Source organism: Bombyx mori, chromosome 21, assembly GCF_030269925.1.
Source record: "Bombyx mori chromosome 21, ASM3026992v2".
Taxonomy (NCBI): Eukaryota; Metazoa; Arthropoda; class Insecta; order Lepidoptera; family Bombycidae; genus Bombyx; species Bombyx mori.
This window is the reverse complement of record NC_085127.1, coordinates 4,238,913-4,246,025: the sequence shown is the minus strand read 5'-3', so window position 1 is coordinate 4,246,025 and position 7,113 is coordinate 4,238,913. Positions and strand designations below refer to the sequence as shown.

At 33.1% G+C, this 7,113-nt stretch overlaps 1 protein-coding gene across 2 annotated transcripts in view; it reads left to right on the top strand.

Annotated features, from left to right (window-relative positions):
* The first annotated feature begins 374 nt into the window (after window positions 1-374).
* LOC101741158 (furin-like protease 2) overlaps window positions 375-7,113 on the top strand; it is a 310,342-nt gene continuing 303,603 nt past the window's right edge. The window contains exon 1 of one of the 2 annotated variants that reach the window (XM_004926690.5): window positions 375-650. The gene's annotated coding sequence lies outside the window, so the exon portion shown is untranslated. The remainder of the gene's footprint in view (window positions 651-7,113) is intronic. The other variant, XM_021348356.3, reaches the window with a different exon arrangement.

The following is a 7,113-nucleotide window of genomic DNA, read 5'->3' as shown; positions in this document are numbered from 1 at the left end:
TTATTGTCGCTTAGTTATTTTTGCCTTTCAAGCGTCGATATTATGTTTGATAAAAAAAAACATGTATTTTCGCCAAAGGAAAGCATTATCGAAGTCTTATTTTAAAATAAAATGCATATGTTTGCGCAAAACATTCTTAAATTACTGTGGTTCTCGTAGGCAAATATAAGTTTTTTTTTTCATTTTAATCAAAATAAAGAAAAAAATTCAAATTCCGTAAAAAGAAGTGCAATGGCCTTGTTAAATTTTATTTACCATTACTCATGGCAAGATATCTTTCTTTCAATAAATGTTTCTGTCAAGGTAAGAATAGATCTGATTGTACACTGAAGGTGAAAGTGATTTTAGCATTTGGCAAATGGCAATCACGAGTCTAGTGTCAGACGTCAGTTTGTCGGCTGGTTCTGTCAAAGTAGGTAGACTGTTTACGTTTTGTACTATCATTATTTTGCGATCGGTTTTAACAACTTTTGTTGTGTCCTATTGTTTTTATACAGTGGCTTTTGTATCGAATTTTAATGGTGAAATACGTACGTAAGTTCCGCTGATTTTCTTTGAACAATGTCGTATGTCAAGAGGTGAATATTAGTGTAAAAACGTGTGAGTGACAGTTTTATTTTGTTTGGGATTCAGTGGCTATAAACAAAACGGTAAGTTTTTTTTTACGTTGGAGTACGTTACTCACAATGTACATAATTGTTATGGGAATATTTAGTACATAAAAAATTTACCTACGGACGAGTTTTTATTTACATTGTGATGGCCTGAATGAATGCATTGCTAACTATTCCGGAGGCTTGCGTAACTACAAAGTAGATGTAATTGACCAGTGAAGAGTTCATGCGGGTGTTGATAATGTTTCGGCGGTGTCGTGAAGGCGCGTGCTGGCGAGCTGCGCCCGCGCTCCCGTCACTCACCAGCGAAAGTTGTTTGCTCTTGGTATCAAGGAAGTGACTTCTGAGCAATCTGTACCGGTCTTACGACATCGTATTTTTTTATACCGTTACCAGTTTGGTATTTAGTTCTTTATAAACCTAAAATGATGTATAAAATTATTTCCCAGAATATTTTAATTTACAGAGGGTAGGTATTAATAATTTCAATAATCTGATCAATTATTTTTCAAGAGCATTAACATTTAAATCCAAATATAGTTTATTACATAAATAATACAATAATACTAATAATAAAACTAAATAATATGTTATCGAATTGAAGTTTAAATTACAGTTAGAATATTAAAGATGTCAATATACTATCAGAACTGATAATATTGTCAGGGGTCATCGTAACTTGCCTAATTATCATTATTTCACCACATCCAACTATAAGTTAGAATGAATAATAAGTAATGAAAATGATAGCAATGACTGATTTAAATAACTGTTATGTGCTATATATCTACTTACTGTACTACCACTTACATATGACTGGAAAACTGAAAACACATATTATTATTACGAATATAACGAAAGTGAATATTTTTATATTACATAAATTTTAATTATGAATCACAGATGCTCTGAGCAGTTTATGCAATAATTTATTCATGTTATATTATGCGGAAGAATAATGTCAAAGATAAAAAAAAAGGTGAATAAAGTAAAATTTTAAGTGTGTTATAAGAATAACTTTGGAACACTATCCTAGTTAGAAAGCATTGAATAATAGGAAAAAATAAAACATTACTTTCTAGTCCTGTCAACCTATTTGCCTTTTTTGCTATATTTAATGTTACTAGTAATAAGCATATTCAATTTTTTTTCCTTTTTGAATGAAAAAAATCAATAACAACAAAACGGTAATGTATTAAGTTTTATGCATAAAATGAGCGTAAATATAAGGTGTCAGTGATTTTTGTCAAATTCCAACATAATATTGGCAAACATACTTTAAAGAAAGTCTTAATTTATAGACTAATGTTGTTTTTTGATCCATTGCTTTCAAGCGATAGATAATGTCTTTTTGGAAAAACTGCGCGTTTTTTGGCGCCACGACCACACTGATTTTACGCGCCAAAAACCGTCACGAGTCCATGAAGCGAAAAAGAAATCGATTTTAGCCTCATGTCACGAAAATCTCGATACAAGATCGTCGTATCAATAATTTATTTTAAAAGAATATCTATTGTTCTTAACATTGTTTATACTAGATCGTTCTTTGTGCTATTCATAAAATATTTCATTGTTCACGATGTAGAAAAAAATGACTATACCAACCTTTTAATTACGATGTCACGAACTCATATCGTATGCGCATAATATGCCGGGCTATTGTCCAAAATCGTGTATAATTGTACGCAATCATTTATAGGTACTATTCTGATTCAGTCAGTTACTTTGTTGTATGTTTAAATTTTTCGGTTCTTGTGGAACAGACGTATTGCGCATGACAATAATTAAAGTTTGCGATTCTTTTTCGATTATTTAAACGTTTTATCCGAAAACTATTTCGCACTGATTTTTAAAGGTCGCATACATATTTTCGGAAAAAATATTTATCACGATTGTTGTTATTTTCATATAATATGTGAAACGCTTTTCGTATTACAGATAACTTGAAATACTGAAATAAGAATGCCGACAACAAAATAATAGCAATTATATTTTTAAGGCGATCGATTATTCCGTGGGGGTGTTTTTGTGGTCTTGCTTTGTAGCACGATTCTGCCCAATCCTGTCCCGAAGCACTAATGCATTCTGGTTGATGGGCAGAGCAGTCGCTATTGAAAAGCCAATTGAATAATATGTATTGAAGGCTGCGGTGGCATTCATTATGGAGTGCAACCGCTTAAATCCGATGTGTTGAGAAGTTTTCTGATGAAATAAAGAAAAAAAAAATACAATACACTCAATCTACAACCACGTCTTTCAATTATTAGGTACGTACGTCGGTCTGCAAATGTGGATAATCTATATAAAGTAACAATCGAATGAACTTAGTAATTATATTAACGTCATCTAGGTAAGTATAACATATCATTATAATGAAACGGTAGTTAGGTAAAGAAACAACTGGACTTATGTCTATCGTGCATGTAATTAATAAAACCATTATGGCGACTAAGAAGGCCACTACCACATCTAGATAGAAAGACTTAAATCTATTTGAAGGAAGTCGAAAAAGAGAAAGAAGAATAAAATATATCAGTGACTAAATCTGAAGAGAGAAAAAAACATGTACTAGGCTTTTATAAAATTGATCGAAACGTTAATTAATATCAATACTATACTCTAGATAAATGTGTTTAATTAAAGATACCCTACATGAATGGTCTTTTTATCACGCCATCTACTTAGTTTATTTTTGCTAACTAGGATTCAAGTATTCCCAGAATTATCGAACTGAAAGTTGCCATATAAATTTGTAGTAACGCGGGTAGCTGTTACCAAATTTCACGCCCCTGGCTGAACGCTTGCTCGCCCACCTGTCCTGGTGAAACTGGAAAGGTCTCCGGGCCACCAGCAATCCCTCAATCATAAAAAAATCATTTCATATGATTAACAATTTTTTTTCAATCGAAGCTTTAAAATAATTTTATGGTAGGAAGGATATGGCTCCTTCTATTCCTAATACTCAGAAGTGATGGTGATTTTTTTTTTGCTTACCCTATTATAGTGATCTCGAAGGGTCATACTAGACTCAGCGAACGAGTAGCTGAGCTCACGGGGCTCTATCCTCTTGAGATGGAGTCGATTTTGTTGCCAGATGTCATAGAAATTTAAATCTTCAACAGTAATGTACAAATTAATTTTTTTTTTGGCACATCTAATGTATCGTCGTCATTTAAAGTTCGATTATGATTTTGATTATTCTCTAGAAGCCCAAATAAACTGAACCAATTTTTCTTGGATTGCGCACAGTGAAAGAATTTAGTATTTGGTATTAAAATTCATAATGAATTATGGTAATTCAAAGTAAATCGTAAAGTTCTGATAGCGGCCCGTAATTACAAAATGTAAAACGATAATCTAATAAAATATACAATAACGATTTGAAAAGCATTAATGGTAGCTTATAAGTAATGTTAAAAAATTACTTCGCTTTAATTTGGTTCATTAAATTTATAGATAGCTATAGAAACATAATAAAAAAGGAAAAATCTAAAAATTTCATAAGTTTTATGAGTCGACCAAATCGAGTTTCCACTTTCAGTACACGAATACAGACAAAAGTTTTACAGTAAAAATGAGTATCACTAGTTGGAGACGAAGATCAGTAACTCAGTAGGTCAGTTTTACTGTCGCCTGGAGCGTAATGAATCGGCGCGAAAATGCGTTATGTGGGCCGCATTACGTAAAAGAGCCTCGAACTTTCCAGGCGAGTGCACTTGTATAGGCCAACTTTGTCGATAAACGGCCAGTGCGGCGTCACCGTGACTGTGTTTCGTGTCGGTTCCAGGCGTAAAACAATCCTGCTATTCAGCTAAATAATATGTCGAGTACTTAATTACGTCGGTGATCCGGTCGTACAGCGTATCGAATGGTTTGGAAGGTCGAAAGGTCGCCCTGATTATTCAGAATTCTTTTCACATTTGCTCGTCTATAAAAAATATTTTTATTTAGTCGCCTAATGGCTGTAGCTTTAGATAGTACTAGCCGTACTCGCCCGCTTCGCTTGGCATTTAAAATTAACATTATTATTTATTGTCAGTATTATTAGGGAGTCCAACACTCATATCAATATCCATTAAATACATGTATTTTCTACATGGATACTAAGTTGCAAGACAATCGGACGCATGGTTCAGTAGTTATAACGGAACATCCTTAAAAACCACTGTAGATTTATATATTAGTATAGATGATATTAGTAATAGTAAATTCTATTCGTAATATTGAGTTTTTAGCAACATTTTGAATGCAGCATGAAAAAACAATAGTTGTCTATTGAGGTGAAGAGATCTACACGGTTCATTTGGTATTAACCAATTACCGGAGGCCATAGAAGTCACAATGTGAATGCGGTATTTACTTTGAGATACTGAAGTCTCAATTGTACGCGACTGCCATAGCTGTCAAACCTCGATCAATGGCGCTTCGTACAATAAAGCTTGGTAAAAATAGATATGGTGGTAGCACCACGGGCATACGGATAACAATACAGAGAGTTTTGAATTATAAAATGATTTAGTTGAAAGCCGGATGTGTGGTAAATAGTTACCGGGAAATTATAGGACGAAGAGAACGTTTGACCTTGTCGATTGTCATTTAAAATACTCCGCTCATAATAAACGTTTGCTGTCTCGTGTTTAGAAATCAAGGTTGGTTTTTTTTCTGACATCGGACTCGCAATAGCGATTGTCTTTTAAACGTAATCTATTTGATATAAATTAAATTCATTCTCACTACAACGTAATTGTAGGTCTGTGGTTTTTAATCCGGCACGGTTGTGTTCGATTACAGTTCGCTCCATCATTTTTTTTAATTGGCCTTTTAGACTGACGACCATACATACGGCCGGCTGGCTACCTGGTTTACCATTAAGTACTCTACCAGTATCACTACACTTAAGCGCTAAGCTTTTGGGAACTTAAGGACCGACCGGAAAATTTCAGGAAGGAGAAAAAAAACGAATAGTAGATGCTGTTATCTGTTACAGTTCAGTTAATAGGACGAAGTAAGAGCTAATGATGGCCACGGTCGCGTACTAGTATTACTGACATTAAAAAAGCTGAAATGAACACTTTTGGTGTTATTCATATTTCAGTTATCGGGTCTTTATAGGTCCGTCATTAAATATAAGGACGGAATGCACTAGATTGTTTTCAAATTAGCATGCCGTCATTAGCTCTGACGCCATTGTTATTGTTGACGCTAAGAGCAGATAAAAAAAACAAATGAGAGATGTACAACATTGTATTTACAGGTCGGAATCTTGCGATTCGGTCGATTTGAGAGAGTATAGTAATGGTAATGATGGACGGTATTCATTACATAATGTATCTTCGTGACATTTTTTTGTACGACTGTCCAAATCTGCGGCTTTAGGAACTAAATTAGTAATGACGTATGAAAATTTCCAATAAAAACTTTAGAGTTCTAACGTAAACGTACCGTCACGCCACAAGTATTACATTATCTATATATTAATACGTGAAGCAAAAACTTTGTATCCTTTTTTACGAAAATCGCGCGGACGGAGGGGTATGAAATTTTCCACACTTATAGAGAATATAGAGAAGTGTACAATGCTCATATTTTTTTTTATATAACCCATAAAGGATATATTAAATCTATAAAGAAAACATTACCCACACTACATACCATGTATTTGACGCACACACGCATTAATACTATTTATTGTCAAACTTTTGTTCTTGACGTCTGTGGTCAAATTGAGAATAGATTAAATATTGTTTGTCTGTATTAATATTTTTTTATAGTGTAGTCTTGGCGAAATTTGTGATTATAGAAGTATAAAATACAATAATAATAGTGTACAAATTTACAATTCCAATTAATTATAGTCGAATTTCGACTACTGCGGGACCTCTAGTATTAAATATTAGTTGATAGCGATCAAGTGTTATTTTAAAATAGGGTTTGTAAATAATACTACTAATTATTGTAGTTTGTTCAACGGCCGTGAATAGAGGACACTGATTCTTTGTAATTAATAATTAAACAACCTTGTGTGTTTGCCTGTTGATTATTTAACCTCATTTTTTCTTGTGATAAAATTTTTACATTGTCTAAATAAAAATAAATAATACAAGACAATCTTCGTATACTTTTATGTGTGTTAGTAGGTATTAATTAATAATTCATATGGTCGAATCTTAATATACTAATTAAAGTTGTCTTCAAATTAATGTGCTATTTATTCGTCGTTGCTATGTGTATTGTTATAGTCGAAAGCATTAATTATTTAGTGTTAATGTTTATTTTTTAAGGCTTCGCTGGATATTGCCACTGGAGACGCTTTGGTTATTTATTTAAAAGAAGAAAAAAACGTTTTTCATTGTTCTGATTTATACGTCACGGTTATTTTGTAGTTATAGGTCAATACTAATGGGTGGTTAGAAAGAAATGGATCAGGAGAGCTTAATATCGGGCTCAGTTGTGTAAGTTTGGAGAGGCCTATCTCCAGCAGTAGACGACTGTCGGCTAA